The sequence below is a fragment of the Grampus griseus genome (assembly GCF_964374135.1).
Source record: "Grampus griseus genome assembly, chromosome: 1".
Lineage (NCBI taxonomy): Eukaryota > Metazoa > Chordata > Mammalia > Artiodactyla > Delphinidae > Grampus > Grampus griseus.
The window spans coordinates 178434100-178454398 of NC_139017.1; the positions used below are offsets into that span (position 1 = coordinate 178434100).

The 20299-nt window shown below is 46.2% G+C and overlaps 1 protein-coding gene and 1 pseudogene across 2 annotated transcripts in view; one reads left to right on the plus strand and one right to left on the minus strand.

Annotated features, from left to right (window-relative positions):
• The window catches only part of CAMTA1 (calmodulin binding transcription activator 1), an 895524-nt gene that overhangs the window by 771991 nt on the left and 103234 nt on the right, over window positions 1-20299 (minus strand).
• The window catches only part of LOC309829762 (ubiquitin-conjugating enzyme E2 variant 1-like), a 44078-nt pseudogene that overhangs the window by 468 nt on the left and 23311 nt on the right, over window positions 1-20299 (plus strand). The window contains exon 2 of the transcript in view: window positions 1087-1187. The product of the transcript in view is annotated as a ubiquitin-conjugating enzyme E2 variant 1-like (transcript). The remainder of the gene's footprint in view (window positions 1-1086; window positions 1188-20299) is intronic.

The window sequence follows — 20299 nt, forward strand, 5'->3', positions numbered from 1 at the left end:
GCTCTCTCTCTCAGAAGTCAGGGCCACAGTCCCTGACTGGGTGGCTGCCCACCCTTCCTGTCAGGCTGGCCCAGTACCCACTGCTCCCCCTCCCAGAGCCTTCGGTGTCTCGCAGGGAAGGGACCGGCAACCCAGGGAACCATGCCAGCTCGCTACCTGGCAAGAGTCACATGAGCCCCGGGAGGTGCCCCAGCTCCGGAAGGTCACCAAGCGGCAGTTTGGACAAGGCCCAGGACTCCTGCCTGGCCTTCATTCGAAGCTCACCCCACAGCAGGCTTCGCCCGAGTTCCTGAATTAAGCTGCGGCGTCCCACTCTCGCCCTTCAAAACTTCTGCGCCCCTCCCACGAACCTGGGGACCCAGGGAGGTGGGCGGCCAGGAGGCGGAGGGTGCAGCAGCTGAGGCTGCAAGTTGGTTTGTCCTGTCTCTTCGCAGCGAGCGTTCCCAGAGGTCAGGGACTGTGTCCCCTCCTCCGTCCCAGGGCCCAGATGTCTGGCAACTCAGCAAATAGTGAAGGTGGACGCTGCTGCTCTGGCCAGGACAGCCCATGACTCTTACTGTTTCTCCAACTCAAGGACGCAGTGGAAACCACACACTGGAGTTTTAAAAAGCAAAGAAACTGCAAAGCACTTAGAACAGACGAATCACAAATAGTTAAATACTGAGGCCTGAAACTGACGTCTCCACTTCCTCTTCCAACCCCAGGGACAGCAAGGCCGAGTCCCGGCTCAGACGGCACCGACCTCCTAGCGGTCACCTCCGCTCTGCCTCCGTCACCCGCAGCTGCTCAGCCTGGCAGGTTTAAACTTCGCTGAAATGCATATTTTGACTTACTGAAGAAACTTGCGTTGCCGCAGGCAAATAATAACTATGAGAATATTTCACATAGCACCTTCCTCCCGCACTCCCTTTAGGGAAAAGACTGCCGCACTCAAAAATGAGGGGGAGGGAAAATAAAATAAAAAATACATCGAAATAACGGCCACCTAGCGAGAAGGGGAGGCAGATTTCTGAGCCGACCTCCAGACTCACGTGGCTCTGATCTGCCTCTGAGACAATCTCACTCTGCCTTCTGTTGCTTAAACAGTAATTATTAAAGACATCAAAGAAAAACGCCCGCTCCACCGCTACCGGGGCCGCGATCCCCGGCCCATCCCTGCCGCCACCCTGGCTTTCTGTGTCAGTGGGGTAGGACCAGGCTAGAATAGAGCCTCTTCTCTGGCACCAAGAGCCACTTCATTTAAGGCCAGAAGAGAGACCACGGCCCACCCACGGCCCTGCCAGGAGTGAGAAGCAGCAGACACGACACGGGCCTGTTCTGCCATCTCTCATCAGCATCAGTAGCCCAGACACAGCACCTGCACTTGGCGTGGAAGACAACTCCCCTGTTGGGAGCCAACCTTTCCGCCTCCTGTGGAAGGACGCCAGGCAGTGAGTGGGTTCCTCTCCATTCTCCTCCCCGCCCCTCCCCAGGAAGGGAAGCCTGGGAGAGTCCGATCGCCAGGTCCACTTGGGACGTGACATGAAAGAGGCAATCCCTCTTCTTAGCATCGACTCTAGAAAGCTTCCAGATCCCAGAGTGGTCCCTCCTGGTCGTCAGAAGAGATGGTGGGTGACTCGGGGGGCTCCTGTGGCCAGAGCACAGACACTCAGACAGGAAAGTACAGCACCAGCTCCGCACCCCTTGGGGCACCTGGGGGAGCCCCGAGTGTGGGAGCGTGGAGCTTTTCCAGGGAGGGAGAGGCAGGTGCTTCCACCAGGCTGCCCAGGCGGACTTCAATAACCCTATGTGAGCCCCTCTGTGTATGAGGCCCTGTGTCTGGGCCCAGGACACACGAGTGAGAGATCCAGTACTGTCCCCGGTGTGTGTATACACACTCACGAATTACTAACAAAGAAATATGTGAAGTGCAGCACCAACCCAAAGCACGGAACAGCCCATTCTGCCGGGGGACGAGGATAACACAGGAGGATAAATGTCACTGAAACTCACGGTGCTACCATCACGCAGGGACAGACGGGGCAGGCCCTGCGCGGACCAAGGGCTTCACTGTCATTCTAAGGAGCTGAGGCTTTACATTGCGGAGCGGGGGGAACTGAAAGCAGAAGTGGGTTGTAGAGAAAGGGCGAAGAAGGCAGGGAGACCCAGGAACAGGTCAGGGCGTCACGGGGGCCCACTCTGGGGCAGTGGTGGGAGGGATGGAGAAGACGGAAGTGGGGGAGGGACACGAAGAAGAACAGGCAGAAGTGACAGATGTTCATCCACAGACTCCAGAGAGCACCAAAGGCACCAAGGAGCGGTGGGCCTGGGCTACTGGTCTCAGGGGACACCCAGAACCAGAGGGAACAGTAGCTGGAGGATTGATGAGTTTGGTTTGGACAGTGAGTGTGAAACGCTCAGTATGCAATGAAACACAGATGTGAAACTCAGGAGGGAGGCGGGGCCTGAAGATACAGATGCGGCATCATGGGTGTACAATGGACACTGAAACCATGAGAAAGAAACAGTTTCTTTTACGCCAGAGTCCTCTTACAAGAGAAAAGAGGGCCAAGGACACACACAGAGGCCCTGGAATCTCAAAGGGGAGCCAGGAAAAAGGCAGCGTCTGTGCGGTGAGCAGGAGAGAGGACGGCGTCCCAGACCAAGGGGGAGGATGGTTTTTCTTCGAGGAAAGAAAGGGACAATTAACATCAACAAATGTTGCAGAGAGTCCTAAAATGAGAAGGTTCTAGTGAATGGGTGGGGAGGCAGAGGCCCGACTTCTATGGTCAAGGAGAAGACGGGAAGGGAAGTGGAAAGAGAAAACAGTGGCAGGAAAGGTCTGAGAGAAACTTTACAGCAAGTGAGAACAGCAGCACATTTGTGAGTAAACGAGAAAGAGCCATTCGGAGTAGACATCTGGATCTTTACTAGCCGCAACTCAAAGAGAAGTGTGAGCTGCAGATACCTTGGGAATCATCCAAAAAGTGGTGATGGTTGAAGCCGTGCCCATGGACGACACGGCTCATGGAGAGTCCAGAGAGAAAAGCAAGGACCCTGGGGTTTAAAGGAGCTGGAGCAAGAGCTTCTTTTCCAAACCCATCCCCACATCCAGCTCAATCCATAAGGCTGGAATTCCAGCCACATTTCCTTCTAGAAGGGGGTGCTCCGATGATTAAGGCACATGGAAAGTCTTCAAGTTCTTTGCAACACTGAGGTTCTCAGTGAATGGTGAAATGGGTAAATAAAGTCAGGTCCTATGGGACCCAGGGTCAAAAAACACAGGTTACTTACCTATCCCTTCGATATTCTGAAGCTTTGAGACATGTCAAATCAATCAATCAGAAAGTTGAGCCTTCCCTATTAACTCCAGGAGAATACTGGATAACATCAACGACATGTACCAAATAGAAACGTGGGTTGGGCTTCCCTGGTGGCGCAGGGGTTGAGAGTCCGCCTGCCGACGCAGGGGACACGGGTTCGTGTCCCGGTCCGGGAAGATCCCACATGCCGCGGAGCGGCTCGGCCCGTGAGCCATGGCCGCTGAGCCTGCGCGTCCAGAGCCTGTGCTCCACAACGGGAGAGGCCACAACAGTGAGAGGCCCGCGTACGGCAAAAAAGAAAGAAAGAAACGTGGGTTATGCAAAGTGCACATAATGATAACCAAACAGAAGGGACAGCTAAAAAAAGTCAGGACTCAACAAAATGTCTACCCAAGTGAGATTTTAAGACGCTTCCATTAAAGTACAACTGCCATACAATAAAATGTAGAGACCTTAATCTGATGAGTTTTAACTACCTATGCCCAGGTGATCACAGCCCCAATTGGCATCTAGTCCTTTTCCATCACCGAGGCAGCTTCCTTGCTCTTCCCGGTCACTTGCCCTCCCTGCCCTCAAGAAGCCACTTTACCACCATAGATTGGTTTGTACTTCTTTTGTTTTCTAGATCCATCCATATGGTTATATCAGTCGTTCATTCCTTGTATTGCTCAGTGGTGTTCCATTGTGATAACAATTTATTTACCCATTTTTCAGATGATAGGTATTTGGGCTGTTTCCAGTTCGGGGCTTTACATCAACATTCCTGCACAAGTCTTTTCATGAATGTGTATTTTCTTCTAAGGTACTGGAATTGCTGGATCATACTGTAGATGTTCAACTTCATAAAAAGTGCCAAACAGGTCTCCAAAGAGGTTGTACCACTGAATGCACGTAATACTCCACAATCTCACTAATATTTGATGTTGGCAGTCATTCTTACTTGAGCCATTCTAATAGGTGGTATCTCATGGTGGTTTTCATTTGTATTCCCTGATGAGTCAGATGTCCAGCACCTAGCCACATGTTTATTGGCCATCCGGGGATCTTCCTTCGTGAAGTAACTGCTCAAAAGTGCACAGGTGTATATGTTCTGACAAACAGGGTTGTGTGACCACAACCATAATCAAAATATAGAAAATTTCCATCACCCCCAAAAGTTCCTGTGTGCCCTTCTTGGTCAACTCACCTCCACATCCAATGCCCAGCAACCACTGATCTGTTTTCTTTCCATATAGTTTTACCTTTTCCAGAATGTCAGATAAATGTTGTCAGGCAGTACATAGCCTGTTGAGTCTCTGGCTTCTTTCCACTCACAGAATGCATGTGAGATTCAGCCACATTGTATCAGTCTGTTTTTATTACTGAGTAGTACTCCAACAAAGGTGTTGATTCATTCACCAGTTGAACGAATGCCATTTGGGTTTTCAGCTATTGGAAATCATGAATAAAGGCACTGAAAACACAACTTTTCATTCTCTTAGGTAAATACCTACAAGTGGGATTGCTGGGTCACATTGTGAGTAGAGATTTAAAATTGTTTTACAGGGTAGATTTATAAGACACTGCCAAACCTCCTTCCAAAATGGCTGTGCCACTCTGCCTTCCCACCAGCAAGGTATGAGAGTTGGTGTTATCAGGTTTCGTTTTTGTTTTTGTTTTGTTTTATATATTTATATATCTATTTACTTGGCTACACCAGGTCTTAGTTGCAGCACACAGGATCTTCATTGTGGCATGTGGGCTCTTAGTTTTGTCATGTGGAATCTAGTTCCCGGACCAGGGATCGAACCTGGGCCCCCTGCACTGGGAGCGTGGAGTCTTAACCGCTGGACCACCAGGGAAATCCCTGTTTTTGTTTTGAAGGCATTCTAACAGGTGTTTACTAGTACCTCATTGTGGCTTTTAGTCTCATTTCCCTGATAATGAGGTTGAACTTCTTTCATGTGCTTTGCCGCCATCTGTACATCTTAAAGTGTCTATTCAAATCTCTTGCCCATTTTTAAACTGCGTTGTTTGCATACTATTGAGTTTTAAGAGTTCTTCATATATCCTGAATATTAGTCCTTTATTAGACATATGCTTTACAAAAGTTCCCTCCCAGTCTGTATCTTTCCATTGTCTTAATGGTATCTCTGGAAGAAGAGAATTTTAAAAAAATTTTTTTTTTTTTTGGCGGTACGCAGGCCTCTCACTGTTGTGGCCTCTCCCGTTGCGGAGCACAGGCTCCGGACACGCAGGCTCAGCGGCCATGGCTCACAGGCCCAGCTGCTCCACGGCATGTGGGATCTTCCCAGACCAGGGCACGAACCCGTGTCCCCTGCATCGGCAGGCGGACTCTCAACCACTGCGCCACCAGGGAAGCTCGAATTTTAAAATTTTGATCAAGTCTGAAATACATTTTTTTTCTCTTGTGGATTGGCCTTTTGGTATCTAAGAAATCTTTGCTTGTTCCAAAGTCAGAGAAACTTTCCCTTTTTTCTTCTGGAAGCTTTACAGTTTTAGAATCTAAACTTTGGCCTATAATTCATTTTGAGTTAATTTTTGTACATGGTCCAAGGTATGGGTCGAGAGGTTCATGTTTTTTGCATATGATGTCTAACTGTTCCATTATGATTTGTTGAAAAGACTATCCTTTCTCCATTGAATTGCCTTTGCACCTTTGTCAAAAATCAACTGACCATGTATGTGTGGGTCTATTTCTGTACTGTCTGTTCTATCCCATTGATCTATGTGTCTATCCTTTTGCAATACCAAACTGTCTTGATTACGGTAGCTTTATAGGAAGTCTTGAAAATCAGGCATTGCAATCTTCTAGCTTTGTTCTTTTTCAAAATTGATTTGGTTTTTCTAGGTCCTTTGCATTTCCATATAAACTTTCCAGTCAACTTGTCTAAACTCTGACTAGGATGGCACAGAATTCATCAATCATTTTAGGGAAAGGGGGCATCTAAACTACATTGAATCTCTCAATCCGCAGTACAGCCCTCCATTTACGTAGCTCTTCTCTCATGCTTCCCAGCAATGTTTTGTAGTTTTCAGTGTAGAAGTCTTTACACACATTTACTCAGTTTTACTCTAAGGTATTTGATGTTTTTGAAACGATTGTAAATGGTATTGATTTTTTAATTTTTCTTTGTTTTCCTAACATATAGAAATACAATTGACCTTACATCTTGCAGCCTTGTTGAATTCACTCATTCTTTCATGCGCTGCATATATGTATATATTTATTCCCCAGGATTTTTCATAATCATGTTGTGTGCAAATACAGGTTACATTCTGGAGATAGATTACTTTGTCTGAAACTACAAAGGATAGGTGCTTTTCAATGATAAGAAAGTGTTCCAAATTTCAGGGGGGGAAAAAAAAAGCCTTGGAGAAAATTTAACTGCGGAAGTTGAGATGGCAGATTTTTATCTCAGAGTTTTATTTCCTTCTCTTGTTAGATTAACGCCCTCTTACAAGGGAGGGTGGGAGGCTGTTTCGCTGCATGGCAGTGGGATGCGGTCATCCGGGCATTCGGGTGGACGGGACAACCTACACACAGCTTCAGTTACTCCTTCTATACATCGCCTCTTTCTCCGGTGGTGTCAGTGTTGGCAACAAGCCTGCAGAACACCAGCAGCCCAGGGAACGAAGCAGACGTCTTAGTGCCTCCCCACCCTCTGTCACCTGGATATTTACCATAAGCTTCTGATAATAAGATCTCGGTGGGCCTGGTAAACAAACTTTGGGTTTCACATGTGATTTTTCAAAGAGCTCCAGGGAGTGGGGCTGTTAATAGCACTTTTTCCACCAGCACATGAGGCACGTGATAAAGTCTCAATTACAGGTAACCAATAATCCAATGACAATAAACACATAGCAGTGTTTGAAATGTAAAAACTGAAAACACCCTTGTTGAACAGGAAGGCAGCATCAAGTTCACCAAGTTTATGGCTCAATTACTGAAGTCCACAAAAACAAGGAAACAGATCAACTGATGAAAGACTTGACAAGGGATTGGGTTTTAAATGTATTTCTGCCCCCATCTGATTTTTTTCCATCCTGCAATCTTATATAATTTGACTAACGTCCTCAGTCAGATCTATGGTATCAACCACTAGGATCTGTTTGAAGTTAATGATTGCCTCCATCACAAAAATCAAGTAATTACTTATCATGCTAGTGTGTCTGCCCAATAGCCTCACATGTGATTTCTCTATTATGAGGCAGTGAGACTATATAGGTATGTGCATTTGTGTGTTATATATATAATTTTTTTAACAGAGAAATAACTCTAGAGCACTCCGCTGCCATTCTATCAAATGCAAGGCAAGTGATTGCTGAGTTCCCAATTACGTTCAACCTTAAATCACACTGCTTGGTCTGGTTGTATATCCAGCCCTACAGGGAGTTGTGCAAAGGCATATATTTGGCAAGCTTTCAAAGCACGGCTACAAAACACGTGCTGAAGAAAATGATTGAAAATATTAAGAAAGCGGTCATTTATTTTAGAAAGCCTGTTCATGTGAGACAATACGCTGCTTCCCAGAATAGGCTCCATCCATCAGGAAAACACTACAAGCCAGCACACCCTGGCTGGGGCCTGAGGCTCAGCCACTACACTGCCATGATTATGATTCATCACCCTCGGTGCATCTTAAGATGGATAAGCGGGCTGGCCACGCTTCCACGATGGCGGCCGAGCTGTCCAGGGTGGCAGACCCTCCCCCACCCAGATGATCTCAGGGACCCTAGAAAACCACCTGGTTCTCCCTGTGGATCCTCACGAGAGCACTGAGGCACAGAAGAGGGATGGAAGGCCTGAGCACCTTGGTGCTGGGTCTAGATCAGTTACTACTCCATTAAGAGATAACAGTTCAGGGCTCCCCTGGTGGCACAGTGGTTGGGAGTCCGCCTGCCGATGCGGGGGACGCGGGTTCGTGCCCCGGTCCGGGAGGATCCCACATGCCGCGGAGCGGCTGGACTTGTGAGCCATGGCCACTGAGCCTGCGCCTCTGGAGCCCGTGCTCTGCAACGGGAGAGGCCACAGCGGTGAGAGGCCCGTGTACCGCAAAAAAAAAAAAAAAAAAAAAAAAAGAGAGAGATAACAGTTCAAACAAAACAAACCAGGGCTCCATGGCAACCAAGTACCTGTTGTCAACCAGGAGGTCTGCTATGTGATAAGAGGCCAGTGGCCCTTCTAGGGATCAGGCTAGCTGGGCCAGTTAACCTTGGCCAACTGAAGTAGAGGAGAGTCCATCTGAGATGAGACTCGGGAAGTCTCTTTCCAGTGTCTTCCCTGAACTCCCCCTGGAAACCTTCTGTACCACCCTGAGGGGCCAACCCACAAGCCAATTCCACCCAGAATAACTGTTCCCAATGACGAGCTCATTTTCTCACTGTCTGTGAGCTCTAACTTATATGCCTGAAAGAGAGAATTTATAACCTCTCCTTCCATCACTCCAACCTGAGGAATGGGCAACAGATGAATCTTGTAAAGTATACATAATGATTAGTTTCCTCTAGATCAGGACATACTAAAATTTAACAAATATTTAAGTCTCTCAACCAACTTTAAGAAACATTTAGGGACTTCCCTGGTGGCACAGTGGTTAAGAATCCGCCTGCCAATGCAGGGGACACGGGTTCGATCCCTGGCCCGGGAAAATCCTACATGCTGGGAAGCAACTAAGCCCGTGCACCACAACTACTGAGCCTGCGCTCTAGAGCCCGCGAGCCACAACTACTGAGCCTGCACACCTAGAGCCCGTGCTCCGCAACAAGAAAAGCCACCGCGATGAGAAGCCCGCGCACCGCAAGGAAGAGTAGCCCCCTCTCGCCTCAACTAGAGAAAGCCCGCGGGCAGCAACGAAGACCCAGCGCAGCCAAAAACAAATTAATTAATTTATCTATTTAAAAAATAATAAGAAACATTTAATGAGCCAACCACAGTACCAAGGCAAAGAACATAGAACTGCATCTTACTAACTGAACCACTGGAATCTCAGCTTTCCTAAGGCAACCACTTTGAATCGGTGGGGGGTTTCAGATACCACTTAAACACAGCATCTGCAATGAAGACGGAAGTTACTGGCTGGTGGACAGCCAGAAATGTCTGCAAATATCTAAGACAAGAGAGGACATACCAGAAAAAGACAACCAAGCAGTTCGTGAGCAGGAAATCATTTAGGCTCTTTTAAGGGTTAGAAAGGAGAAATGAACAATGGTAAATGAGTGCTTTTCCCTTGCTAACATCCAAGGCCAGGGAAATATGGCCAGTGAAATGCAACCAGTGTGTCCATCAAGAAGGGCCAGCCTCACTTATTCAAGCTGGATCAGACGGCCCTGTCTGCTTCACTTTCAAACAAATAACAAGGAGCACACACACTAAATGTGTGTCACACACACTGTCAAGTGTACCATACACACTAATTTCTAACAAGCCACACGGGAAAGTCACTGCCCTTCAAATACTTAACGGGATTACTGACCACTAGTAGCCAGGTATGTACGGGAATAGGTTTAGAGTATTCAGTTGACTAAGCCAGCATGTTAATTTCAAAAGCAATCAACCAAAGGGTCGAATCAGGAAAGCGAGACCATTTAAGAGTATGCAGTGGATGGTTTCTAGTGTTTGTTATCAGAGAAAAGTGGCTCCAGTGGAGACAGGCTTACTGAGTGTTCGGTAACTAGGAAACCAATGAGTGACAGGCACTCCCAACTCCTCTCCCTGCGACCAGCTGACCCTAAACACACACCAGCAACTCATGGTGGGAACACTGCCTGCTGTGCTGCCCACTTCTTACAAACAGGACCCTCCATAAACTGGTCAAAACCCATCTTCCAGCCCTGTCTACCCACCTTCATCTCACATGTCTCAATCCTGCACAGGCCAGGCAAGCCGGGAGCAGGCAGTCAAGTGCCTTGACTTGGGTGCGTGAGGCTCCGTCACACGTGGAAGGGGGAGACTGTCTTAAGCCGAGTCCAATGAGCTGACGCTCGAAAACGACTCAGCCCTCCTGCTCAAGGCTCTGTCCACAGGTCTGAGCGCCAAAAAGGTCCATTTCACTACAAATCATCTGAGAAGTTACTGTTTCTTTCATACAGCCTAACCACTGTAACAACGTGCTGATCAAGGTAGCAGCAAGAATGGAAAGCTGCACAGGGGAGATTTTGCTTAGCAGACGGGTCTCCTGGGCTCTACAACCCAGTCCCCAACTAGCGCATTTGAGACCAAAGTAAATGCTTCAATCACCAGCATGGAATGGCGTGATATAGCTGAGATTCAGTGAGCTGGAAATATGATTCTTTTCTCCCTGAGGAAGGTGAACGTGAAGGGTTCAATTAACTACTTCCAGGCACTGTCACCAACTTTCTAGGTATCAGCAGACTTACCACATTTTCCTCCTAAAAATCTGAGATGTCTCCAGGAGGAAAAACCAAGGAAGCAAAAAGAAAGCTCCCCACCAAAGTTTAGATTTCTGCAAATATCGGTATCTTAGCAGATTTGTTCCCTCACCCCAGAATGAAGGTTGAACATAGCGTCCCCATCACGCTCCTAAGAAACACGCCACAGGAGAAAACACAGAAAATGAGGCCTGGCTTTCAAGCTGGGTGCAAGTGAGTTCACATTCAGCCTCCGGCAAGGGAGGCAGCGCCGCCCTGTCCCACGGCCCCAGCAAAGACGCAGAGCACCGCTGGGGGGGGCGCCCACTGAGAGCCAAGAACGCCGGCAACATGAACTCTTCATGGGCGGGGGCAACCACATTCACATCCTCCTCAGGACACAGGCCCATTCTGCTGAAGCACAGCCATTCCGTGAATCCCGGAATGCCAACTTTCAATGTCTAAAGGCAAGGTTTACAGCAGTGTTTCCTCAACGGTTCCCCAAAGGACTTCAGGACTGTCCTTCTAGGGGCCCAGTTATACCAGGTCAGCGCTCCCCTAGGACAGCAGTGATCTCCGGGGTTCCTCGCCTGCATCCACTTTATCAGTGATGATCTGTGCACACGTACAGTCACTTCTAGCTGCTGGGAATACAGCTGAGGAGACAAGGTCCCTGCCCTAAAAGAGCATGCATTCTAGTGGGGTGGGGAGGAGAGAAGGAAGGAAAAGAAAGATAAAACATTCCAGACAGTAATAAATGCTATTAAAAACACACACACGAAACCTGCCAGATGACAGAATGAAGGGGGACTATGCTAGATTGGGTTGACCGGGAAGGGCCTCTCTAGGAAGATGACATTTGAGGGGAGACCTGAATGGCATGAAGAAGCCAGCATAGCAAGAGGGGGAGGAGGGGAGGGCATCACGCAGAAGAAACAGCCAATGGGAGAGAAGCACACTTGATGTGTTCCGGGTACAGGCAGCGTCAGTGTGCCCAGGAGGAGGGCAAACGGTGGTAAGTGTGAGCCGTGGCAGGACCAGACCACGAAGGCCGACTGTACATCACACGGATGGAAAGTCACCGCAGGGTTCAAGCAAGCTAGTGACCTCATCCTGATTACATTCTGAATAACTCACCCGGGCCCCGCCCAGGGAGCCGAGGAGTCCACCCGGGAAAAGGTGATGGATGTCCAGGCAAGGAAAACGAAGGATGCTTGGACTCGGGAGGTACCCGTGGAGACGTGCAAAGCAGAACACGTCCTGGAAGGAGAACCGAAGGACCTACAGATGGAGTCCACGTTTGGGTTGAGGGAAAGGGCAGAATCAAGGACACTCCTGAGCCTCTGGCTTGAAGCACTGCTGGGTTTGGATGTCAGCCCTCGTCTTCACTTTCACAAGTATTCTCCAGGCTCTTTCCACCAACAGTGAACTTCAACCCTCACCAGCCACCTTTTAACAGTGGACAGAGAATACTGCACCCCCTGCAAAACTGAAAGGCAGACTTGGGAACTAATACTTATAATCATGCTCCAAAATGAAAGGTAAGTTCCAGCCTAAGGGAGGCCTGACGAGAGTCCAGAAGAAGCTGCCCGAGCTACTCACCCGACTCCGCCCGCGACACCACCCTCTGGACCGGGAGACTCTGCTTCCTGGCTCTGCCCAGGCCCTCCAGACGAAGAGCTGCTCACGGAGCATTTTCAGCTTCCTTTAACCAGGCTTTTAAAAACAGATACTTTTTCTACCCTAAGTTTGTCACCATTTAAAATGTTGTACTGGTTAGTGGTAATTATGTAAATGCAAGCAGCCATGTCTATTTTTAAAAGGGAACCCCATTTTGCATTCTTACATCCTGAAATGTTTAAAATAGCTAGTCCAGTGATGTTTTCACTTTAGTCGAACCGTTTGTGTGGATTTAAATACAGGTTCAGCAGAAACCAAAGCAAGTCACACATTTACTTTCTATTAAACATCTAAATCAGAAGATTAAAAGCCTATTTTACATTTAACAGAAAGAAGCCGTCAAATCAGCAAAGCAACAGCCTCACCGTATTTACTGCCAAGCAGGGCTGAGGTTTGAGAGGTAATCAATTTCGGAAGGGAGGGATGGGTTTCTTTAAACTCTTCAAAAAAGGAAAAATACATGTGAGCAAACCTTTAATTACAGTATCTTTCAAAGAACCTACAAAGCCTTTATTCTTTCCAAACCTAATGCTTTTTAAAGGCAACTCTTGCCCCTTAATTCCACATGAAATATGCAGTATAGCATAATTAAATTTTATTCCACGCTATTTTTGTTGGATTCATGGAAATAAGAGGGTGGTAGCATCTTTTAAAACAAACTTCCCAGCAACTTCACTTTCACAGCGAATGGCTGGTTCTCAAAATTGAATTTAAAATGCAAACCCCACTCCAAAGGCATATTTCAGTCCAGGACAGACAGGTGGACCCAACCTGCAAAGAAACGACTGCCCCCTCCTCCACTCACTAAACTGCGTGTGCCACAAGGTACCTCTGAACACAGATCTCACTTCTCAACATGTAAATACCGGGGCCTTGTTTAGTTCTTCATATGAATCTATCCGGTGGGTAAAGAAAACAGAAAGGAAAAGGACAGGGAAAGAAGCACCCATCTGTGGCAGAAAGACGTGTAATCTAGGTAACTATTTGGGTAACTGGATCATTTGTGGCGAGTGGGCTTGATGTTTTTGATCATTATTGTAACTTACATAACCAAAATCTTAATCTCTTTTCCAATCAGTGTCAGTAAGCTACAAGTGGACACAAATCATCTCTCTCTCAGACTGGTGACCCAGGTCACAGGACTCAAAGAAAAAGAAGTGGTAACACACTTGTCGAGTGATCCACAGCAAAGTCCACCAGCCACAGGAAGCCTGGGACCCCATCTAGTCTGACTTTCTGGCATCAGTGCCATGGGAGCCCCCCCGATGGGACAAAATCCTAGTAAAACATGCATCTCCCCCATAATGTGCACAGGAAGCTAAAGTCTTCACTTTACATTTTGCAAACATATCAATAGGGACCATCTCAGATCAATGGTGACCCAACCTCTCAGTCCAGCCAGGCCATCCCATTTGCTCTATAACTTCCTAAAAGGCACCAAACCTAAAGAGGGTAACCAAAACAAGGAAAACAAAGATTTATCAAGTGACATCCGACATTGCTGTAAGACAGCAGCGTACCCACCCAGGCTAGAGGCCATCAGAAAAGCCACTGGGGATTTATCCCGGCTGCTGCTCCAGAATTCTGAGCTGCCAGGCTAGAACCGGGCAAGCACCTGGATGCTTTGTCAGCTTAAAACGATTTCTTTAAAAAGATGGTTCTTAATGAGACTGTGAGAACCTCAAGAGAGTAAAATGTATCTTAAAATAATAAAATAACATGTGTCTTAGTCCTTACACTGGACTTTGGCTTTGTAGATTCGGCTACTTTATTGATTTTAAAAAAGGCCGCCGGGCTGCCCTGGTGGCGCAGTGGTTGGGAGTCCGCCTGCCGATGAGGGGGACACGGGTTCGTGCCCCGGTCCGGGAGGATCCCACGTGCCGTGCGTCCGGAGCGGCCTGCGTACTGCCAAAAAAAAAAAAAACACCACCCACCAAATTCAGCCAAGTGATCAGTGAGAACTTAACAGCCTGGGAAAAGCTGCCACTACAGCCACCAATGGGTTCCTCTGAACTCATGGTTCCAGAAGGGTTAAAATGAGCTGATAAAAATAGAGACCTAACCAAAGCCAAACAAACAAACGTGACGACAAAATTAAATTTTTAAACCACAGAAACAGGTATTCGAATTTAAAGCATCTACTCCACCATATTTGCAAAGACAATTTTTTGAGACTCATTTTTGTTTTCTGTTCAGATCTAAATGTTTAAATAAGACGTCTGCTAGCTTTTCAAAAAACCTGGCCCATTTATCACTTTTTCGAACTACATCATCTTCCCATTCAAATATCTCAGTGACTCTTGTAGGAAAGATGCTGCTCGTGTCCCTAATGTCAAGGTGTCTCTGCAGTACAGGGTGTACCCAAAGATCACAAACAGGATGCCGCCTCAGAAGAAGCTGCAGTTATACTGGGGCCTGTGGAGGCTCGGTGACGGCACAGACCAGTTATTTCCCCTGAAGGCACAGCATAGGGAGACTCCGTTAAATCAAGCCTAATGTTGCTGATTTCACAATACTCAGTAAGGATCTGGGCTGAAACAAAATACATCAACTGTCAAGTATTGAAGAAGTGTTTTGCATATTAAAAGCACAAATATCACTGGGGTGGAAGTTGGCCAATTTAAACGGGGGAGGAAAGGAGCATTTTCACAGCCACATCCTTGCAGGAGTACCAGGCAGACATGGGCTGGAGGGGCTCAGTCTGTATCTGCAGGATGCCTCTACTGAACTTCAACTCCAACTCTTGCTATGTGACCTCAACCAGGGGTGACAAGGCTTTCCCTGCCTCTTTCTCGGGGTTGTTAAGAAACCAAATAACATGTCTGTGAAATCATTTGCTTAACCGTAAAGGCACATAAAATTTGAGTTGCTGATATTCTGGGTTTATATAATAATGCTAATTATAGGTTACTGATATGTTAAAACTAGCCAGTGAACTTTTAACTGGGAAACCCAGCAAGTTTCTTCCTGTATTTCTGAATATTAGAAATATTGGGGGATTAGGGGAAGGGGGGGACTGAAAATGCATGTGCTTCTACCTTGACTTAAACTGATGGTGTGAGAAGTAGCCCTGAGACTGCAAAAATGCCCAGGTGAAATAATGACATAAACTGCCTATTTCGTCTTTCCTTTGGTTGCACAGCTCATTAACTGCATAAACAGGGAAACTATTTAGGTGTTAAGATCCTGGAAAATCAAAGAAGGTATTCTGATGTCAAACGGTCACAGACATGGACCAACATAAAAACACAAAGAGGGTTTGGAAGCAAATGCCACATCTACAGCAAAACACAGGTATTCAAGGCCATCATTTCAGCCTTAGCAAAGCAGTGAATTGGCACTTACAGCCTAATTTGATCAAAGTTCACAGGGATTATACATGAAAAGTTATCAGGAAAACTCAACAGTATAAAAGTGAGGCTTGCAGGAAAAACTAGGTAAGGAGTACATGAGAACTCTGTACCATTTTTGCAACTTTGCTGTAAATATAAAACTATTCCAAAATTAAAAGTTCATTTTTCGAAATGATCTGTTAAATTTAAAAAGGGAGGAGAAACGTGCTTTTGAGGAAGAAAAGGAAGCTAACATATTTAATAGCACTCTGTGCAGTTCAATATAAGACTTTTTCACATTATCAACTCATTTCAACCTCACAACCGTCTCTTGACACAGGTTAGAATCAGCAGCAGCAGTCCTACCTGACATCTAAAGAAACTCATAAAAGAACAATCTTCCCAGGGGATCCCACAGTTTTTCAGAGGTGGAGGTGGGATCCAGTTCCTGGTCCGCCTGACCACAAAGCCCAAAGCCCAAAGTGTAACCAGGTCTGGCCAGGGGACCTAAGTGGGAAAGGGGGGGCTGCCCTCTAGGGAAGGTGGAAACGGGACACGGACGTCCACGTAATACTAATCTACTGGGCAGGCTCATCTCAGCCGTACCAGTGAGTCACCCAAAGGCCATCAGTCCAGGAAGTGACATGGTCCCCTTCTTGAGAAGGCAAGTTAAGAGATACATCTAAAAATGGATGTCCTGGTGCCCCGTGGAAAACCTTGACGTTGGTATACCTTCTTACAGCAAGTTCACCTGAAAATGTTTTCAACCCAGAAATCGACCCACAAGCTAAGCTTCTAAAGAAGGCTCCCTGGGTACTTCCCTGATGGCAGCAGTGGTTAAGAATCCACCTGCCAATGCAGGGGACATGGGTCTGAGCCCTGGTCCGGGAAGATCACACATGCCGCAGAGCAACTAAGCCCGTGCACCACACCTACTGGGCCTGCGCTCTAGAGTCCACGTGCCACACCTGCTGAGCCCGGGCGCGACAACAATTAAAGCCCGCGCATCAAGAGCCCATGCTCCGCGACAAGAGAAACCACCACAATAAGAAGCCCACGCACTGCAACGAAGAGTAGCCCCCGCTCGCTGCAACTAGAGAAAGCCCGCACGCAGCAACGAAGACCCAACACAGCCAAAAATAAATAAATAGATTTATAAAAAAATAAATAAATAAAGGAGGCTCCCTGAAAGGCTGTTACTAGTGAACTCAGGGCCACAGCTCCACGGAATAGGAAACTGACAAGCACCACACACGTGAAAAATACAAAATCACAGGTGGGCATAAACCAACCACCATGCAACTTTTCAAAACCCACCAAAAGGAAAGCTCAGAAATAACCAATTATAAGGTGGCTCCCCTTTAGAAGAGCCATCTGAAGGCTCATGGGTCACCCTCTCTGCCTGATGTCCTGTGTGCCACCAGAGGGCACTAACTCATGTAATCGCTCTTGAAATTCTGAAGTCACACATTTTGAACTGCAGGAATGTTGAATGAAAGTTAAATTTCAAATTAATGAAAGGACAAATTTGATATGGGCTTTAAGGACTTGGTAGTCATAAATTTCAATTTAATTCCATAAAACTTAGAAGTACACATATGACGCAGCAGAGTAGGCTAAAAACAGTAAGTTCACCAACTCTTCAGATTTATGAAAATAATGGATGTCAAAATAGAGCTAAGAGTTACACATTTGCTCCTGAATCTTTTGTCACTGGGGCTGTCATTTGTATAACATGTCCCAGCAGCTCTGACATGTGTACACAAAAGAGCACAAAGAAAAACATTTCACTTCTTCGTTGCTTTAAAAAGCCACTCTTCATTGAATTACCAGTGGACATGTACCATAATAAAATTATAGTAGTTTATTATGCATGATTAAAACATGATTTAATCTTTTGTACGAAAATCCCTGTAGGATAAATAGCGAACATTTACCGGTGCTCATTACGCCCTAGGTTGCTATTCTGAGTACATTACACTTATTTAATACAACATCCCTCTGAGAGGCTGTAAAACTCTATTTTAGTAAAAAGTTCGAACTTGCATTTCTTGAAGGCAATCAAGAATTTTTCTTTACATTTGTGTCTTCCACCGATGATTTATTTGTCCACAAGACTATAAATTCAGATTTGTGAGTTCTGCTTCATTAACCCCCTTCTGCAATTATTTCTTCACCCCAGAATTCACACTTCTTACACTTCCATGCGACGATAAGATTACATCAAGAGTTCAGTGATCAGTTTAATGAAAAATGCATTATGCCCTGAAAGGGGTTTTTGTTTTGCTTTGTGGTACATAAAAATAAAAATCTTGGCTTTTCACACTTAATTTAAAAGGAACTGAAACATATTTACTGTTTGATCAGAAATGCTGGTTACTTCTCTGTGTGACATAAAATGCCAGTTCAATTGGTCCTGCTTTTTCTGCTTTTAGTTGATTCCTTCAGTGTCCAATAAATAACTGAAGTTTACACTGAAATGGACAAAATTGGACCAATAAAATACGCTACACCTGAAAAGAAGTTTCAGTTCTTTAGACAATTCGTCACGAGCTGGTGCCACAAAAATAAACTCACCTTGAGGTAACAGCCCACATCACAGGATACTGTCTCCTTGGTTTTGTTTTTGCGGGAGAGAGAGAGGGAGGGAGGGAGGGAGGGAGGGAAGGAAGGAAGGGAGGGAAGGAAGGAAGGGAGGGAAGGAAGGGGGCAAAGAGGGAGGGAGGGAGGGAGGATGGAGGGAGGGAGGGAGGGAGGAGGGAGGGAGGGAGGGAGGAGGGAGGAGGGAGGGAGGGAGGGAGGGAGGGAGGGAGGGAGGGAAGGAACAACCTCCTCAAAGAACAACATCTTCAAGAACAACACGGGTATTCCAGCCTACGCCAACACACAAAGAATAAAGATGGAGTCCCTGTCACATTCATGAAGGTAATCTGGAACAAAAGTACTCTGTTACTAATATCTAAATAAATACCTTCAAGTTCCCTCTGTATCTTTGTTAATGCCCATTTTATCTAGGAAATATTTTGGTTTACCTTGTTTACTTGATGCCAAATTTTATTCTCTTAAATGATTAAATATCAAGAAAAGATTTTAATGTCTGCTTATTTTCTACCTCCCTATTTTCTTTTTCTTTTTTTTTCTGTTTTTTTTTTGCGGTACGCGGGCCTCTCCCGTTGCGGAGCACAGGCTCCAGACACGCAGGCTAAGCGGCCATGGCTCAAGTGGGCCTAGCAGCTCCGCAGCATGTGGGATCTTCCCGGACCGGGGCACGAACCCGTGTCCCCTGCATCGGCAGGCAGACTCTCAACCACCGCGCCACCAGGGAAGCCCATACCTCCCTATTTTATTTTTCAATGTTTCTTTCTAGACTCTCATTAGATGTCTTGATATTAAAATATTCCAGACATGACTCATGTTTTTCTTGCATCTGTTTCTTCATCAGGAGGCATGGATACCATAACATGTAGTAAGTTTTATAATTCATAATTCCAAATCCTGATGTGCTCTTATGAACACCCTCTACTAGTCTGACAGTCATTTCAATCACAACAAAATTTTTATATTTCTCCCCAAATTTCACTGCTTTATCATTTTTAGAAGTCATGTATAAAAGGCAAATTAAAAGGAAAATGTTCAGGAAGGATGCAGTGCTAGGTGACCCATTGGGCAGCATTTATTTAGACTCCACGCTGTGCAGGCTCTGTCCTACGTGCTGAGGACACAGGGTAGACATGACAGAGGCCCTGCTCTCATGGAGCTTCCATTCTCCCAGGAGTCAGACCAACAAACAGACTGTTGCTCTTACAAAAATAGCAGCTCGCTAAGGGGACCGAGAGTGGCATCTGGGCATATGGGTGGTCACAAGGCCTCTGTGACCAGGTGGCATGTGGACAGAGACCCCCTCTATCTGAGCTAGGTCAGGCCAGAGATCTCCTTCATAATAACTCTGGATGAAGCAAGACTGGGTCACTTTAATCTTTTTAGTAACATTCAGTTCAAATTAATTTCAGGTTTTGAGTACAATTAATTCACTAATAGAATTGTCTTGAAGCCAGATATGGAGCTGGCAGGATGGCAAAGCTCTCCCTACGAATTCTGCCAGCTTTCATTCCAATATGTCAGCCCTCACGGCTCCAGCTCTGTGGATCTCTCTTCTTGCTGCGCCCATGAACAAGTGTGTGGTGAGAGCCTGAAATAAATAAGTGTAAAATGGGTCAAGACCGTCGCTTCTATTTCTGTTTTTAACTGAAGAAAGTTTGCCCCATTTCCAGAGGCAGAGAGAAGAGACCTCTGGGTAAAGGCAAACTAAAGTATATGTTAAACGTATACATACGTATGTATATGTACATGCATATATGTACATATATGTTCCCACACATCTGACTTATTTCTCTACGGTAACTCAAAATTGGTTCTTTTACAGCCGTTCTTTTCGTAATCATTACAGCGTAACTCTCATTGGGTTGCAGGTTGTATCTTTAAGAGGCCACAAAACTTTTGTAAAGGATCAAATTAAAGGTTTGAAGATGATCAAGGTTCAGATTCAATTAACATTAATTTTAGAAGGATTTTTTACTGACTATGCACATTCAGTAAACTACTTAAGTTTTTGTT